Source organism: Pinus tabuliformis, chromosome 8, assembly GCF_031772625.1.
Source record: "Pinus tabuliformis cultivar Carrire ecotype Pingquan chromosome 8, CPIR1, whole genome shotgun sequence".
In the NCBI taxonomy this organism is placed as follows: Eukaryota; Viridiplantae; Streptophyta; class Pinopsida; order Pinales; family Pinaceae; genus Pinus; species Pinus tabuliformis.
Genome location: NC_142294.1, coordinates 2,029,048,751 through 2,029,069,408, shown reverse-complemented (window position 1 = coordinate 2,029,069,408; position 20,658 = coordinate 2,029,048,751).

The following is a 20,658-nucleotide window of genomic DNA, read 5'->3' as shown; positions in this document are numbered from 1 at the left end:
CCAATGAATACCAAAGGGTGAAGACCCCTTTCCAGAATGTAGTCATGGAGGAAGAGCAGTTTGAAGAAGATGATGAGATCCATTGCCTTGAAGACAAAGGCAATGCTTCCTTTTTGACCGCAGCTGCCTATGAAAAGTCATTATGCAATGACCAGACTAACCAAGAATGGGGTGGTGAAGCTGTTCTGCAAGCTGAAGATCAGTGCAGATATAATCTGCGGTTGAAGATGAATAATGCCAAGGAAACTCCTGTTCAAAGAGCTGCTGACCCTACAGTACAACAAGCTAATAAGAAAAAACAACTGGCAGTTGATCCTATCATCCTCAAAGCTCCAGCTCATGAGGTAAGAGGCCTTGACAAGTCCCCTTCTCCTTTCAGTTTTCAATCAGAAATTCAAAAGCTAAGAATACCTATGCCTCTGATTGAACTAGTGAAAAGTGAGTCCTTCAAAAGATCCATCCTCGAGGCCCTTGAGCCTAAAGCCATCCAAGCCTCCACCGATTGTGTAAATCTACAAGATGACAAGCCAACTGTTATCCTCAGCCCAATGATTGAAAATGGTGAGGACAACTCCCCATCATTCTATGTCTCTCTGAACATTCATGATAAAATCCTCCACAACTGCCTTTTGGACACTAGAGCTAGCCATAACTTAATGCCCAAGGCTATCATGGACGAGTTGGGTCTCGACATCACTAAGCCTTATCATGATTTGTTTTCTTTCGACTCTAGAAAAGTGAAATGTCTAGGATTAATCAAGGACCTAGCCATCACTTTGTCTCAGCTACCTATGAAAAGCATGATGATGGATATTGTGGTAGCAGATGTACCTCCCAAATTTGGCATGTTACTTTCTAGAGGTTGGATCAAGAGACTAGGTGGATCATTACAAAATGATCTGTCCTATGCTATTGTCCCAGTTTTCGGAGGTGAGAGCAAGAGATTATACAGAGAGGCGTAGTTGGCTTACATCATCAGCAATGAAAAGAATCCCACTAATCATCCCATCTATGCTATTGATACTGATTTTGGAGCATGTATTCTTCATATTGAAGAGTCTCAGTTGGCCTCCACGCAACTCAAAAATCCAGTTTTCCAGATCGCGCAGGATGGAAACCCACAGATTTGGGTATGTTCTTTGATGGGGCTTGCTCCAAAGAAGCTACAGGGGCAGGTGTAGTCCTTGTGTCCCCAACACAAGAATACATTCATTTGTCTTTCAAATTAACCTTTCAGGTCACAAACAACATAGCAGAGTATGAAGCTTTGATTCTAGGCTTAAGCGCTACTAAAGAAATGGGTATCAAAGGCCTGCAAGTGTTTGGAGATGCAGACCTCATCATTCAGTAGGTAAATAAAACGTTCCAAGCAAAGCATCCAAGGCTGAAAGCATACAGGGATGAGGTATGGAGGCTCAAAGATTCTTTCAAAGATTTCAGCATTTCTTATATTCCAAGAATGAAGAACCAACTTGCCGACTCCCTTGCTGTCTCTGCTAGCACGTTTGTTCCTCCTTTGCCTCCTAAATTGACATATGAAGTTCATGTAAAATACAGACCGTCCCTGCCAGAAAATGTCAAATATTGGAGAGTTTTTGAAGACGATGAGGAAATTAACAGGTTTTTACAAGTCGTTGAGGAATTTTCTGAAATGCACATCGACCAAGAAAATGAAAACATGGAATAATTCGGCCAGTCCAAGCTAAAAAGTGAAATCGGCTGAGAAAGCCTCATCCAGCTGCCTAGTAATCACATACCAAAGGGATTGGTGCCTCTAGAGAAGCTTTTCGATCATAATGACATTCCCTACAAGCCGGCCAAAACAGAGAATGAGTCTGTTGTTTGTAAACATAATATAGGGAGCCCAACCCATCCGAAATTCATCAATCTGTCTACTCATTTGTCTTCTGCCCAGAATTCCGAGTATTGCTCCCTCATGAAGCAATTCACTGATATTTTTTCCTAGGAATATAGCGATCTTAAAACCTATGACCCAGACATTATTCAGCATAGGATCCCACTGGAAAAGAACACCACCCCTTTTAAGCAGAAATTAAGACTTGTCAGCCCTCTCTTACTGCCTTTGATCGAGAAAGAAATCAAGAAGCTGTTGGATGCCAAAATCATAATTCCCCTAAGGTATTCGAAGTGGATAGCCAACCTGGTGGTGGTAAGGAAGAAAAATGGAGAAATCAGGCTTTGCGTCGACTTCAGAAATCTGAACAAGTGCTCTAAAAAAGATAACTATCCCCTGCCCAAGATGGAACACTTGCTACAAAAAGTTTCAGGGGCTAGAGTCATGTCTTTCTTAGATGGATTTTCAGGTTACAATCAGATTGTTGTACATCCTGAAGATCAGGAAAAGACTGCCTTCACTACTCCTTGGGGTACTTTCATGTACTCCAAGATGCCTTTCGGACTGATGAATGCTGGGGCTATGTTTCAGAGGGCCATGGACATAGCCTTTGTGGGAGAGAAGGACAAGTTTTTCCTTATTTATCTTGATGACATAACAGTCTTCTCCAACAGCCACAAAGACCATTTACAACATTTGAAGAAGGTCTTCCTAAAGTGCAGACAGTTCAGAATCTCAGTAAACCCAAAGAAGTCACAGTTTTCTCTAGAAGAAGGCAAACTTCTGGGACATATTGTTTCTGCTGAAGGTGTGAAGATTGATCTAGCAAGGGTTCAAGCCATTCAGACACTGTCCATTCCCAAAGGTCTAAAAGGGGCATCCAATCCTTCCTGGGTAAAATCAACTTTGTAAGGAGGTTCATTCCAAATTTTTCAGAGTTAGTAAAGCACATCACTTCCATGCTGAAGAAAGGATCGGAGATAAAATGGTCAGTTGCTTCAAGTAGCTCTTTTGAAGCCATCGAGCAAGCTATCATGGAAGCTCCCACTCTAATCAACCCAGATTACACTAGGGAGTTTTGTATCTTCTCTTTTACTTCTTATGATACACTAGCTGCAGTTTTGTTACAGAAAAAATGATGAAGGCATAGAGCACCTCATGGCCTTTTTCAACAAAACTCTAAAGGATATTGAACTAAGGTATGACCTTATTGAGAAGCAAGCTTATGATCTCATAAAGTCTTTGAAAGCATTCAGGATTTGTATTCTGCATTCCAAAGTAATTGCATATGTGCCCTCAGCCTCAGTGAAAGATGTCTTAACTCAGCTAGATATTGATGGAAAGAGGGCAAAATGGATTGCAAAATTCATAGAATTCGACATAGAGGTGAAGCTCACTAAGCTTGTCAAAGGCCAAGGATTGGCTAAGCTCATGGCCGAATAAAATTGTAGCTTGTTAGACATAAATTGAAATGCAGATGATGTGCAAACAAAGGGAGCAGCAGAAGAGCAAAAGCAGAATCAATCCTTCGCTGAAAATCTAGCCACATGTGAATGATATTCTAGCATAGTTCATTGCTTGCAGAAGTTGGAAGTTTCCCCAGGGCTTAGCTCAAGTCAAGCTCGTACCATTAGACTCAGAGCAGCCAAATTCTACATTGACAAAAATCTGCTTTACGGGAAAGACCCATCCGGAATCCTCTTGAGGTGTCTAGATAAAGAACAATCTGTAGAGATCATACACCAGTCCCATTCTAGCATCTGTGGTGGGCATAATTATTGGAAAACCACAGCTCACAAAATCTTAAGTGTTGGGTATTATTGGCCTACGTTGTTCTCTAATGTGTTTTCTTTTGTAAAAGCTTGTGACAAGTGGCAGAGGTTTGTAAGAAGACAACAGCTAAAATCTCTGCCTTTGAAGCCAATACATGTCAACGGTCCCTTCCAACAGTGGGGCTTGGACTTTATAGGTGATATTAATCCACATTCCAGTGGCCAACACAAATGGATCTTAGTAGCCACTGATTATTTCACCAAGTGGATTGAGGCTATACCCACTAAGAATGCCAATCATCAAGTTGTCATAAAGTTCTTGAATGAGAATATTTTCACTAGATTTGGTTGCCCAACCAAACTAGTCACTGATAATGCAGCAGCTTTTAAGGCAAAAGAATTGATGGACATGACTAAAAACATGGGCGTTCAAGTCATGCATTCTACCTCATATTATCCTCAACGAAATGGCCTGGGAGAATCATCTAACAAGAGTCTGGTAAGGATAATCAAAAAACTGTTAGAGGACAACAAAAAGAGCTGGGATTCCAAGTTGAAGTTTGCACTATGGGCTGACAGAGTTTCCATCAAAAAGTCCATAGGGAATTCTCCATTTAAACTGGTTTATGGTGTTGATGTTGTTTTCCCTATCCAACTGATCCTCCCTATGGCTAAGTTCTTGCAAGAAGAACAAGATGAAGAAAATGACATGGTAAGAAGAATGAATAACCTAGTTGAACTACAACAGATCAAAGAGTAGCTGGTTGAGAAAGCACAAGTCCATCAAAAGAAAATCAAAGAAACCTTTGACAAGAGGGAAAAAGTGGACAATTTCCAAGTTGGTGATTGGATGCTCAAATGGGATGCATTGAAGGAAAAGAAAGGTAACCATGGCAATTTTGACTCCTTATGGATAGGTCCTTTTGTCATCGCTCAAGTTCAACACAACAATACATTTATCCTACATAATCTAGAAGGAGGAGACACTTCGGGTAGCTTGGTAAATGGGCGGTTCCTGAAACTCTATTTCATTTAAGGCCTTAAAGCCTTATTATTGTACATATGTTTTTCTTTCAGTTTCTATGTCTATGATAAAAAGACTCCATGCCCAATGGAACACTAGGGGAAGATTCAATTTTGTTTTACAGGAAAGGCATTGATCTTTGATTTTTGAAACCTCACAAGGAGGATTTCATCCCCAGAAGGAGCCAGTGTTAGCCTTGTTGGCATTTGGCCCAAAAAATGGATCCAAAACACTCCTGAAGTCTTCAAGAGTTGATTAAAATCATCCCAAGATCAAAACAATCATATGCCAAAAGCCCTTAGAAGGGTGTAAATATGCTATTGGGAGGCTAAAATACTCCAAAACAGTGAAAAAACAGAGTATTGCAGGCGCAAATAGAGCAACGCACAGCTGCTATTAGAACTGGCCGATCCACGGCCCAGATCTAACCGGCTAAATCACAATCAACCAAGCTGAAGGGAAAGTTAATTGGCGAGTCACATCGGCAGCAACGGCAGTGGAGGGCATAATATATAAAGCCCTGGCGTTGAGCAATCCACGATTGCAATTATATCGCATCACTACATCACAGTGGAACATTACCAAGGATCGGGGTCCACATCGCATCGTAGGTTCGCAATCAGTAGGAACATACACTGTGTTATATGAAAACTGTTGGCTGGAGCGATATGTGATTGTAATTAGATCACATCGCTAGATATCATCAGAATATTGCGAAGGAGCAAGGCCTCTATACAGGTGGTAACGCCGATTGCGATGAGTCTCAGACCCGAAAGGGTCCGGGAATGAAATCTATAAGATTTGAAGTCCGAAGGGAGGCCAATTTTCATGTATTTCCCATGTTTTTAAGTATTTCAAAATACAAGGGGAACAAAGGGACCAGGCCGGTTGCGATAGACGACAACGACCCAGAGGGCAGAACCGATGAGAGAATAGGCCATGTTTAAGGAATTTTGAGGTCCGAAAAGAACAGAGAAAGGTGGGATTTACATAGTTGCAGCGTTTTATGTATGAAATAGAAAACATTCATGGTTATCATTTGAAAGGGACTGTTGCAGGTATTTCATAAGCCCGATAGCCACTCCATTTGCAAGATCAGGTGGCCAACCATCCTTATAAGCATCGTGAAACAATGTTACATGCCAGAAGAGGGATTCAGCCGGGATACAGCGACCGGCGGACAAATCCTGGAAAGGGAAAGAGAGGGGCCACATCACGTTGCAACCCGAATCGAATGAGATCATGGAACATCAATGGTCCATCTAGTGCAAGAACCATCTTAACAAACATTGTGGGGCATCTCTGGCAGGAGAGAGCTCTCAGGCTTCACAGCAAGCTGCCCAAAATATCTGAATATGGTTAGTCTTTTGTCAGAAGAAGAAACCTACGAATCATGCTGCCTGTTGAGGGAATAATACGGTTAAACAAGATAGAGGGATAGATTAAGAGACCTAAAGCCTCAAAAGGCTTAGGACCATTGTAAATGAGCTATAAATAGATGAAAACGAGATGAAAGAAGGGTTCAACTTTTGGAGATTGTTCCTCCTATGTTCCTTCAAGCTTCTCATCTGCATCCTTTAGTAATACATGCTTCTTTTGTTGTTATACATTCAATATCCATTCCTCTTCTGTTCTACGCTTGCACTTGAACAGTCTGTTCATGTTCTCTGTGTATCTGAGGCCAGATAACTGCCATCTTATCTCTGCTTTGATATACTAGATTTGCAAGCTTCTTTGTTGCTTGTAGCTATCTATTTACATGTGTTGTCAGATATGTAATCTGCTGGTATAGTTAAGCATTCTCCATCTATCCATTAAATCTACAAACTATTGAGCATTAGTGGCTTAAAGCCTTGTGTTGTTAAGAGTGTTCATGCATGTCTTGAGTGAGAACAGAGCTAAAATGGTCATCTAACTTGTTCCAAATCATCATCCATTCCAATAGTTCAGATAACAATATTGAAGATTATATGTTACCAGGCATCTCTGAGCTACAACCTAGGAGAGTTTCCTGGAGTGCTAACAGAGAACGTAGCACATGCTTGAATTTTGTTGAATATTTCTGCAAAATTTGAAACTAAAATATGCACAAACTTTCATTCCCATGGAATCATAACCTGCTCTGATACCACTAATCCAGATCTTGGGGGGAGGTCCCCAAGATATAAAAGATTGAAATGCTAGAAGAAAAAGAGGAGAATGCCCAATAAAAAAAACCATGCAATTTTTTTTATTAAAACAGAGAATAATTGTGAAAGCTACATTGTGGTGGAAAATCTGTCCTTTTACAAAATTTGACTTGTTACTTATAGTATTTTTTAGTTATAATACCACGTGTAAATTCCATGGGTGGATGTCACAATACCATGGGAAAATACCATGGGTGAATGATGTCACTTACAATACCATGGGTGGATAAATACAATGGGTGGATGCCACTCACAATACCATGGGTAAAATCCATGGGTGGATGAATAACATGGCTAGATGAATACCATGGGTTGATGCCATTTTCTATTCGAATCATGTAACTCCTCTCTAGGAAGTTGCAATCAAATTAGGGAGCTAATTAGTTTGTATGACTTGGTATTAGGGGAGTTGTTTTCTATGTTTGGTGGGAGCACTATTTTTTAATGATGGGTCATTTGGAACTATTATATTAATAGTTGTAGTAGTAGGTCTTGAGAATGTCTAAATTTGAGGCTTGTAGATAAATGTCTTGATTTCATTCAGAGCGGTTCCAACCAAATAATGGAACAATCATCTCATAGAAGCACATAAAAGGCAGGAAGCCATTGCAATAAGGCATGCATCCTCCACATGCAAGAAACAATTGAACAACACTGATATGCTCGCTCGTAGCAGCCCCTCCAGACCCCCTTTCATTATAATAATTTTATACTATTTTTTTTAAGAAAATATATTCACATTATATTAATAGTGTATGTTTTCTAATGAATTGCGTTGTACCAAACAATCTTGTTTGATTATTAGAAATGATAATATTTTTGGTATGATTGATAGAGGTGACAAATGCAAGAGCTTTGCAGGCATATGATCAGATTCACACTTTTGCGGTGCCATGTAATTATCTCAGTAAATTATAAACATAAAAACACAATGGAATCATATTTTATGAAGACATCATTTAAACATTGGGTTTTATGATTCTTGCATTCTTTAGGAGTAGATTGTGGAATCCTTTTGTGACAAACAGGAAGCAACTGGAAAATGGCATCTCAGGAATATTGTCATATCTTTCTTTTCAGTGATGTATTAAATCAATCTTTTTTTATATGTAGTGTGTTTCCATCAATACTTTATGGATTGAATTGTCTATGGTGTTTTGATGCTAGAGAACATAGTTTCTGTTTATGCACTATGGATCAAACTAAGATTCACATTTAAGCAATCCTAAAGAAGAAAATATGACAGCAGTAGAATGTCAAACTATATTCAGAAAATGAAACATCTTGTCAAAAGTTGTGAAAGTTCCAGCGTTAAGATCATAAACACTATAGTTTGTTTTCAGAAAAGCTTCAGGCATACGCTATGATTTTGGTCTTGGGTGGTAATTTCAGTTGGGCACATTCTATTGCAAGAAAAAAAGAATGTAGAAGTCTGGAAATAAAAGTATTTAGGATGGGAGAGATGGGAGAGAATGTTGGACAATAAGTTGAAAAGATGGGATAGAATGCACCATCACAAAAGAATTGTGAACTCATAAATATGGTTAGCAATTTACATAGCTTGCATCATAACAAAAATATCACTATGAATGAATAAGAACTTCCAACATGTCACGAGGAACCAAAAAAATCACTATGAAAGAATAAGAACTTCCAACACGTCAGAAGGATGAAAAATATCATCAAATCCATGATGAGAGTTGGCTCAAGATTTTCAAATAGGGCGCTTTATTACCCGTATGTCTGGAAAATTAGTTCGTTCTCTTTTTCCAAAATGATAGAGATAGATGGATAGTAATTTATTTTCTATGCATCATGAACCAAATGCAGTAGCTATGGATTTTGATAAGCTAATATCCCATATAGGTGTTCTGCATTTTCTATATTAATTTGCAAGAAACAACAATAGATTAAACCAATCCTTGTTTCTTCTCTGAGTATTTATCATTCATCCCATTTATAGCAGTAAGAGAGAGATTTCTAACTCTCTAGTTTATGTGAATCGGAGGGATACATTGAGTTGTGTTCATTGGTGTACCGAGGAAGAAAGGAAGCAAGTGAGTGATTTGCTCGATCAATGGAGTCCACAGGGAGATTCAACTCATCAATGAGATTTTTTAGAATTTATTTTCTCTATCATCGTCACTCATAGATAAAGAAGTGGCTTGATGAGAACAATTAAAAGACGGAAGGGGCGATAAATTCAATAATGAACCAAATATTATTGGCTGAAATGACTGAACGCCATGATTCCATGAGTTTCGCCAACTTAAAATCAAAATTTGAAGCACACTGAACTCTTTCACAAGGTCATTGAAAGAAGATTCTACAAACAAATTTTCCAATACTGTAGTACTATAACACTACATTTCTAACAAATTCCCAGTCCTCCATTCATATAGTAGAAATTTTAAAAAATAAGAGCACTTAGAAGTTTCTTGCATATTTTTCAATTTAGAATTTAGATCGTCGGATTGACTTGCAAAAGAACATGAAAAGAGGGCACATGCATGCTTAACATGTGATTTAGAAGTTGTTTTCTCAACATATTTATAGAAATCTACCAGAAAAGGAGCAGGGCAAGTTTGTGTGCCATATGTGTTAAGGACTTCCTCAAAGTAGTGGGAAGGGAAATGGTCGAAAGTACTCAAACAAAGCAATGGAGATGGACATTGCAGAGGGTGTCAAACACCAAAATTGTCTATGATTCCAGACTCATATTAAACTCAAAACTTGCCTTCATAGCTTGAAAGGTAAACGTTAGTTTGCAAGCACACTACACAGATCGAAAAGGGACATACAATGAGTTGTTGGAATGGGGGTTAACAGGAGATTGCATACCTGGTTTGGATGACGAGGATTCTACATACTTCGTCTAGCAACGATGACAAATGGCACCAACCAATCCTGCAAAAAATCCATTAAAAAATTATAAACAACATTAAAAACTTCGCTAAAAACCAAAAAAATTGAAATAACCTCCATGCCAATAGATACGATGTCGGAAAATCAATTACTCTAGTGCACCAACAGCGTAGAAAATTCCTCCAGTGATGAATGAATAATAACGGTAAACTGACGACGTAGAAAATCCTTTTGCAGCCTCAAGGTCGTGATATATATAAACATTAATTTAGCCAAATTATTGATTCGACCGAATTATTATATCGGCCAAATTCTTATTTTGATCAAATTAACAATTTGGCCGAAAAAAAAAATATTTTTGTTTTTTCTACCTTTGGCCAAAGATCAGTTTAATGGTCAGCGTTAATGTAAACGACAATAATAGTTCAGAAAAATTAATTTTACTGATTCGGCAGGAAAAAAAAAAATGTTCAGCCGAAAAAGTGCGATTATCAATTTTTTGGGGAGCGTTTCTCATAAAAGTATAACCCATCTTCACATGTTTACCCTACAACCAATCACTATCACTTGTGGGGAATAAGGTGCGTAATTCCATGTTTAGCAAGTTACCTTTCAATATTATATTCATTAATGGGATATGTACCAATATCTAGCCAATCCAATAGTTCATCGGGTGTAGAATCTACATTTTCAATAAATGTTCTTATTTGATCAACTTCCCTACATTCATTAGGAAATGAGAAATAGAGGATGATGGATGAGAGTACAAACAATTAGCCCCCTCCCTTTCAATCTCCTCATACACTCTCCCTATTTCATCAAGATCATTATCGAAATATTATAGCCTACTAGACACATTGGTAGGTCTTTCTAGGAGAGAAACAACTGAATCCATACCAATTTCAACATCCCTATAATATCTATCCATATCGGATTTGTAAAGAAATGCAACTATCAAATGTTGTCGCTTCACATAGTATTCATAATATTTCGATTGAACACCATGTCTTCTCACAGTCACAAAATTAAGTTGTTCAACACATTGTGGAAGCTTCTTTTCAATCAAAGATATATCTTGTGGAAAACTTATTGTGTGCTTATTTGTTGATGGGCTCTTGAAATTCGTCAACCAATGGGGTATCCCCAATGTGAAGTCCCAATTAGACCTCACATCATTTGGACTAGGAGCCTCATTTGAAATATCAGACCAGTTTCCATATGTTCTTATAGATTTGTCTTGGCTTTAGCTTCCACCAAGAGAGAGAAGCGTGTATGTACCTTTGTGAAAAGAAAGTAAGTGTGTCTAATGAGTGTTTGGTTGTAGGTGTGTCAAGGTTCTTCTATTGCGGAGGGGAAAAGAAAGTGAGCCTCTAAGAGAGAGATAATAGTAACACCCTAGCAGAGACACACATGAACAGGGAAGATCCATCTAACATCCAACAGAATAGTCCACGAGGATGCAACATTCATTGCAAACGTTACAACACATTCTCAATATGATAAGAACTAAAATAACTGAAATAGTCCAACTAATTTAGTACTGGTGAAAGAAAACATGAATAATAAACATTCACATAACAGTCTTACAAATATTCACGATCCATGCATAAAAACGTGTCTCCCATTAAGCTTCAAGTATTAAGTAAAAGTCCCAAAATATTTTTGGATAGTTGGCATGGTCTAGATGGCTATTGGCTGCAAGTGTGTTGGCATTGATGTCACCTAGATCAACATGGAGGTTTGTGGCAGCAGATGATAGCATTTATATGCTAAATGTGTCAAGATGAGGGGGAGTCATATGGTTGTTGCAGTCTCTAGTAGAGAATCGCCATAGTAGCAGGCTTATTGGAGAAGCCATAAAATGATGATTATGGTAGTTGTGTTAGAGTTAATGGAGAAATATATTTTAGGAGGGATTTAGTTCATTAGTTGAGTGTATGCCTTTGATTAGGATTTAGTTCCTATTCCTTTGTAGGTTGTTCAAACTTCCCTCCTTGTGTGAAATCTATTTTTTTTTTATTGTAAGATGAAAGGGTGGAGAGTTCTGCCAGAGGCAATCTCTAGGTGTAGTCTCTCACCTGAGAGCTACCTAGTTTATCAATAAAGTTTAATTTATTCATTTTTTATCACCGATAGTGCAAGCTATCTAACATTCATTAATCAAATATCATATTACATATATACAGGAGTATTGTCTCAAGATAGAAAAACTATCTTGGACATAAAATCTATTGGTTGAGAGAATATCTCAACCACACACCAAACTAGGGAAACCACTCCTATAGAATAGGAACAGACTCTTTACATAGAAATTCACAACTGAGACAAGTGGAATTACATTTTCCAACACTCCCCCTTAATGACTACATGTCTCTATATCAATGTGCAAGATCTACATCTGGTCCAATCTCGTAATTACACCTTGTACCTTGTTCATGCAATTGTTGATGTCCATATAAAGGAACAATCATCTATCGGAATGCATGGGTTCCCAACCTCTCGATGAACTCCCCCTAGCTATAAAATTTCACCTCATGGAGTCTAAAACCAATATGGCCCACCCAAATGTATCCGTCCCACATGAAACACTCTTCTAGGGTGTTAAAACTCTCTTATAGAGGGAACACATAACAGAGGGTATGCATGCCTCCCTGGGTCTTACAGCAGGTACATAAAACATTTCAAGACCACAAATAACCATTGCAAAAGAGTATATGACATGTAGATTTGTTCTAATTACAATATGTGACTCATACTACACCATGAATTTGTTCCACAAACTCACACTAATTCACACAAACTCGATTGTCCATCATCTTCCAATCTATGATGCAGCTCCTCTAATGCCATCTTCACTGTCATATCTAGTTGTTAAGCATTCCTGTAAATAAATTTGTCTATTTTTGGAATGGCCAATTCCAACATAGACTTAAACTAGTGACAACAGTTGGCCAGACTAATGTCACAACAATACATCGCATTCTATTAACCAAATTTACATGAATGAAATTTTCACCTGAAATACATGCATCTTGACAAAATCAAGATCGGAGTCAATGCACCATGTGACTTCTCTCTGACTTCATCTTAAATCTCTAATAAATCATATGGTATGTCATCTAGAATATGATCTAGTTCTTCGGTCAAAGCATGGAATCTACAATAAATTGATTCACTATCCAAAGCCATGTATAGTTTGCTGCCATCATGGCATAGTTGAAGAAGTCTTCTTGCATAATGGAATGTTTTCGCAACAAAGAAAAGCATTTCACTGCCACCCGAGGAAGGGGTCCTAGAAGAGAAGAGTTGATTACCTTATGTAGCAAGCTTTGAATAGAATCTCTCCTTGCCCTCAATCGTCTTCCCAAGTCGGTTTCGGTGAGACCACCAAACATTCTGGTTAGTGCTCCTCATATCAATAAACCCCAAATTGTCATACTGATTCACCGCACAAACAGTACTACAGGCTTCCATGAAAACTGTATCCGAAACCACCTTGTCATCCCTTGCAACCCGAGGAACCTTGTAATCTGTTCAGGACTAGACAACTTTTCTGTCTCCAAAATCACGCAGGCCTATGAAACTATCGTCGTAGAGTGGGTATAGAGTGGCAACGAGCAGCAAGCGGTTTTACAGCAAGCACTACAGCTTTCCAGTGGCGAGCCTCTAGCTGCTTGGTAGAGGAAATCTACTTGCCATCCCAAATTTCAGATCTTTTCAGTATTGGTAGTGAGCAGGCTTGTAAGGTCCCTCAATAGGAACATTGATATACTCTACCTGATCAGGAGAAATATTTGATATACTCTCATCCTCATCTAACAGAGATCCAGGCTTTCAAATTGCAATTGCAGGACAAACCCTCGACCTCACTGTCACAGGAATCGCAAGTGAGATTCTTGAAAGAAGAAGGTACGCCTCTGTAATTGCACCATGACCATGACATATCGTTGGCGGTATCGAGACTCATCTTGATTTCTCGTTTTGGGGGTTGCCCAATATGAACACGCACAAAAAAATTGGTGTCGTATGAGATCCCTGATGTGAGAGGAACGTTGGTTTTGGAACTGGACTAGGGCCGAGGCCTGACACACCAGTCAACGTCTTCATAAGAAAATGAGCTGAGCTGAAAATCTCAGTTGAGCCAACCCGATTCCAGCTCGCTCAACATAGTCGCAGGTCTCAGAAGTAGATTCACACCATATTCTTATCTATGGCAGATGACGAAGAGCTCAATCAAGACATGAAACACCAGATCACAGTAAAATGAGGTTGGAGATGCTGGCTAGTTCGCTCGCACCCACGGATTGCACCTTTTGATAGGACTCAACGCTAACCTATTCTCTACAACAACAGATCGATCAAAGATCGCTCCACCCACAGTTTTCACTAGAAATATTAGAGAAGTCTTCCTAATATTCCTAATCTAGTCGACTTCCACTCTTCACGTCTGGTTCATAGTGCATAGCAAAGCAAACTTTAGCTCTTTCTACATTCGAAAGGTCGGTCCATAATTCACCAGACTGGTGAATCACCACAACTATCGTTGCCCTGGCCAATGGACAGAGGGTGATGGTCAAACAAACATTCACAAAAATTTTATTTCCCTCATCCCAAGACGGGCCAAGCTTCCTCAGCCCAGGACAGACCAAGCCCATGAGGGGCCAGGCCCTCAGGGCTCTGATACCATGATAAAAAATGATAGTGCAAACTATCTTACATTCATTAATAAAATATCATATTACATATATACAGGAGTATTGTCTCAAGATAGGAAAACTATCTTGGACATACAATCTGTTGGTTGAGAGAATATGTCAATTACACACCAAACTATGGAAACCACTCCTATAGAATAGGAACAGACTCTTTACATAGAAAGTCACAACTGAGACAAGTGGAATTACATTTTCCAACAAGTTGTGCGTCTAGGATTCCAGACACAAGAGAAGGGCCAAGGTGCAAGGAACCATAGAAACTTTGTAGCCATTTCTAAGGTAGAAAAAGGGCTCAAAGCCTACATCAGACCTTGTCCACCAGAAAACACTTTGAATAAGATTTTCAACAATGTGTGGAAGTCCACAAATGGCCTCCTGGATCAAAACTTATTCATTGATGAATTTATGGTTTTGATTTCCTCAAAACCTTAGAAGGCTCAGAACCTCGAGACCTCGGAAATTTGTAAAATCAATGAAATTCCCTTTTAAGAATGTTTTGATCCAATACCATGGCAGCATGGCCAAACTTTGAACCCCAAATTTCGAGGCCTCAGAACCAGGACAACAGGCAGATTCTCAGAATGATGAATATTGGAGCAGGTTGGAAAATTGGAAGGTCGATACCATCGGGACCTCGGATCAGGCGAATATCGAAAGCCAATATTGGAAGGGTTGAATATTAGAGAGGTTTAAATATTAGAGCAGGAGAGAACATCGAAGGTTTGAAACTTCAAATATTAGAATCTCATAAATTCTTAATAATGGAATTATTTTAAAAATGCTAAGGGTTATGAGAAATAATAATTACAAGTGAATTCATTGAAAAACCAAAGGACCAGGGACCCTTTCTCTCTCCTCCTAGAGGACACATGGAAACAATTCATTGGTCATCAGGAGTTGATGTGGTAGATGACATCATCATGACGTGGTTTTACAAAGGACACGCGGTATCCAGATTCGACAATATTGGGTGGCCTAATGGAAAAATCTAGGTGACACATGTCGCCACTGAGGAGACTCAACATGGAGTTGATGACATCAACATGATGTCATCTCGGAGGTCATAATTTCGGAGCATGGAGTTTTCATAACTCATGTCTAATTGTTTTATGGGAAATTTTTGATCTAATGTGTGGAGCTCCGATGTGACTAGCACATGGTCATGGGATACATAAAATAACCAAGGGTAGGAGTGAATACACGAGGAGATAGGCCCCCAACAGGAGCCTGGAGTCCTTAGCACCTAAGTTTTATGCCCCCGATCACATCACCTGGTCCCATGGAAAACCAAGAAGGGGCTAAGCAAAAGGGTCCAAAGGCATATAGGAGTCTTACAATTTCGTAACATCATTTTAAGTTATGAGATATGAGAGCTCCTATATTCCAATACAAAGGAGTATGAAGCGCATGTCATGGGCAGTGGTCCTATGGCAGAAAAGAGTTAAGTGCCGACATAAGAGGGGCTAAAGGAATCGAATTTTTATGATATTGTAATGTCTCACTTCATATAGTTAATATATTTTAAAGCTTCAATATTGTAGTATATAGAGTTAAAAGATGAATGGGTTGGCAGTTAGAGAGTAAATTCACGCAAAAGAGTTGGTGTAGCAGGAGTAATGGTGACTGCAGAGATCACTGGGTCAAGGCGACGAGGACCACGATTCTCATAAAATAACTGATGGGCTTGTCTTGATGTTGAAAGAAATCCATATCTGATCTCTTGTGCACACCTTATAGAAATAAATGAAGAACAAAGAAGCCATGTTGAAGTACAGTCAAGATCTGTGAGCCATGAATAAGCATGGGGAGTCTCATTGGAGTGTGTAGGTGGACTGAGATTAAATTCTCAGCATGGATAATCACACAAGGAGTTGGTGAAGTGAACGAAGCCCATTCTCATGTTTTAATGCAGCGACAGAATTTTTGAAAAAAGACGCAACAGAAGAATGAAGTGCCATGCCAAGAGTACACTCTCGGGCAGTGTGGATGGTGACAGAGACAACATTTATTTCAGTGCATCATAGGTAAAAAACTCAGGATTTCCATTGAGAAAAAGGGGGGATATAGTATTCTTGTGTATTTTCTTAAAGAGTGTGGAGCAGAGTGTGCAAAATTTGAGAAACTAGCCCAAGTGTTGAACTGAAGCAGAGTGTTGTAGAGAGCCTGTGCAAAACAAGGCCAAGAGCAAAGTATATGCAGTTCAGAGTAGAAGGATGAGTACAATGTGCTATTGCAAAGTGAGTAGAGAATAGGGTGTTGTTGTGTGAGGTTGAAAGTGATTGTAGAATAGTAGAGGACCAAGAGCATACGTATGAAATTGCAGTGAACTAGATTGGTATTTCTCTGTATATGTAATTTCCCATGTTTTTAATTTGAAAATTGTACGAAAGGTAGAACAATGGCTAGAGTAGGTGGTGGTCTACATTCATAAGAGGTTGGTGCCTCTTAGAACGTATATGTTTTCTATCTTAAGGGGGTCAGTGCCTCTTATGAGTGGATGCTCACAAAAAAATTGATGTAATTAAGTAGGTTCTTAATTTATATCATAATAACAAACAAATTGGTGTTTTTTTCCCTTTGGGTTTCCACATAAAAAATACATGTGCCAATATGTTTATGATGCTCATGTGATGGATTGCATGTACATGTGAATTCCTTATCTTATTGATCATCTTTATTATGTATGAAATATCTCACAAGTAAATGACCATAGTGAAAAGAGTTAAATACTTATAGTTAAAATTGAAATAACTTCACTATTACTTATTCACCCACCCCCCCCCCCCCCCATAATTCCTTATTCCAACAATTGGTATTAGATCCAAGTTCCTTCAGGAAAAGTCTAACCACCGGAAGGTATATCCATAAGGATTTTTGTTTAGGCAAGAGATTCAAGATGCTTAGTGAAGCAAGATACCAGTCTTTGATGGGATAAACTATACCTTCTAGAATGTTTGGATGGAAGCCTATGTTATGTCTCTAGGAGTAGATGTTTGGAGCTCTTTACTAGTAGATTATGATGTCCCTGATGTCCCTCCCATTGATGCCGATGGTAAAAAATGTATGGAAATTATTCTAAAGCCAAGGATGTCATTCTCTTTGGCCTTAGTCAATCTGAACTCGTAAAGGTTATGCATTGTAAGTCCGCCAAGGAAGTGTAGGTGAAGCTCAATCAAAGTCATGAAGGAGATGACAAATTCAAGGATGCCAAAATTCAAACCTTCATAATGAGGTTTGAAAGCTTGAAAATTGTTGGACACCTAATCCTCAATGGGTTAGTGTGGAAACCGAATAGACAAAGTAGTCCAAGAGACCTTGGGATGTGGAACCCAACGGTCACAACATGTACTATAAATGTAAATCATTTGTTAATAAAAATGCATTCTCATGTTTTATCCTTCAGATTATTCGTGTTGCCCATGTGTGTTTAACATGGTATCAGAGCGGGCGATTGCTGGTCCTACTCCAATTTAAGCCACTAATTTTTGTTGTCATTTTCTGTGAGTTTGTTTCTAAACCTCAGCGTTATCTGGACTCTTTGAAATCTGCAACTGTTAGAATGTGGGACCTAAATTGGGCTCTCTGCCCCACTAAATCTGTCTATTAATCATTCACTTGCCATTGCACCTTATTATAGCCTACCCCAGGCAGTGTCATATATGTTTTTGATATTGTTTGCGCCCTTTGTCAAGAGACCTGCTGCAAACGCTGCCTCTCTACGTGTCTTCTGTGCATAATTTTTTGCACCCTGGGCTCTCTGCCATTACTATTCTTACTGCGCCACTCCGATAGGTTACTGTTCATAAACATTTACTCTCTGTCTACCGGAAGGCGACTGTCCATAAACATTTGTTTTCCAACTGTTAAAGGAACACGAATCATTATTTTCTTGAAAGAGCCTGAAGCTCATGCCAGCTGAGTTTATTTCTATGGTAATATCCTTTTCTGCATTGTACAGATTAATTAGTAGTATCAGGGTAGATGCAATAATTGCGGGGTCTTGGAAAATATTTTTGCTATCTATTGAAACAAAGTTATTTGATTTGAGCACAAAAAAAAAATTGATACAAGACTACCACCTGAGCAAGCCATAACGATCAGCACTGCTGTTTTCGATGTTATCAAAGCTCACAACCCTCTTACCGTTGCAGGAACCTGGGATCGTTTGAAGGAAGGACTGTTCATTCAACAATGGTGCAATGGTGCTGATTTTAATTTCCACGGCGACAGGTTAGGGATTCGACCGTGGATCTCTGTCTCCAACTCAAAGAATCCCACGATGCGAATGCTCCAGGGAATATGAATATGCTTGAGATATGCTTCGTTTAAATGCACGAATTACAATAGCGGTATTTGGTAGCACAAAAGGTTGCACTTGAAATTCAAAAAAATTGAAACCAGGGCATGTGCGTTTCATTCCACATGAATGTCGTTTAGTGGTTCAAAATCGTTTTTCTTGTATGACTACCTCTTCGCATGAAAAATAGTTATTACTTTGCATTATCTAAGTAACCGTAAGAAAATATACCATCCCTTCTCTTTGTATTCTGCGAGATTGGTTTTGTATTCCGACTACCTTCTCTTTGAGTTTACTGTGGAATCAGGTGTTCCATCGATGTTAGCACTTCTCTGGCTTCAATTCGGCAACCGTAGTACTGAAAACACCATGGAAGGAAGCACCAGTCTAGTTGTGTTCATGATCGTGTAGAGGCTTTGCAGTCACAGTGGTATTACACCACTAAAACTCCGTCCCTTCACATGCACACCTGGGGTTCAAGCCATATAATTCTTAGCTGGACATATTTATTGTTGGGTCGAGTTTTTTCCTGTGAGCAGAAAGGAATCGAGCTGCCTCTATCTGATGACTGAGCGAAGTAACATTTGCTGAGACAAATTTCTGCCAATAGAAATCGAGTTCTAGGCTCAATAAGTCATGTTTCCTACTAATAGCTGAGGCCATTGGTCATTTCTAATTGTTGGGCTTGCATTTCCTCCATAGAAAGTCACATTCTAGTTTCTGCCCCTCTCAATTTCGTGTGACTTGGACATGGGGCTGGTGAAGAAGGAAACTTAGCAGCATACCATTGTTGGGGAGACGTATTACTTGGCTGAAGGTTCTTGTCACCTCAGCTTGTACGTGAATGTCAATTAAACCTTGGTGAGTCCGTGTGTTGCTGCTATATGTGATGGGGATGCACCTTTGTGCGTAGAAAGATAATGTGGGGACTATGAATTGTTAGCTGTTTGCCTAATGGTTACTAGGAGGGTCCACACTATTCTTCCTTTTACTGTTGCACGTGCTTAGTGAAACTTTATATGGCACCTGGACATATTTATAAAGGATACGGCACCTGTAATTCCTCCTCTTCGCTGGAAAATATCTTCAAAGAAGTTACTGCTGAAATTAATTTCATGAAAGTCTTATATTCTGGGCAGTGCCCACTATGAAGATTGTAATCTTGAGCCTCATTAACGACACTGTAGTACCAGGTTCCATCTATCTTTATTTTTCTGTATAAACTTATGTCCAATCGAAATAAATGACTGTTCATTTTCAAAAAAAAAAAATCAGCAGATGAGATGAGTTTTGGGCATGAGTGATTCTGAACATCATTGTGTAAATTCTGAACATGTATTTCAGTGAAGAGTGAAGAAGTTTATGGTTGCTACACTTGTTATTAGTATTATTTATGCTTGTTGGGCCTATGTTGAGCCAACAACAAGGAATGCACCTACAACATTTGATACACAAATTGTTTGATAAAATACTACAGTGGACCAAATCATACAAACTCAGGACTCTTTGTGGTTTTCTCTTAGTTATTCCGGTTGGGTTTCTTACAGCGGACTATTGTTTTCTTTGAAGAAAGTGGCAAGATCAGAGAATATTGAATTGTACCCTAGTCAAAGTATTTATATATGAACATTCAAGTCCTGTCCATGACATGGTGTTATAATTGTTGAAGTTTTAATAGCCATCATTTCTGCTTTGAAAGTGAAGGAGTATTTGAAGGATCCAAGCAAGTTTGCAGTTGCTGCTGCCCCAGTTGTGGCATCGTATTTAAAACTCATTATAGTTTCTAGCTACATATATGTGCATTGATTCCTTGATTCATTTGCTGCACATTTGTAAAGGATATTGCTATGTATTATGTTGAAAAGTGTGCAACAAGAAATGCTTGTTGAGAATGCAACAAGATGATGGAGCTTAGTGGAAAGGAGTTGCCTTCACTAAGTG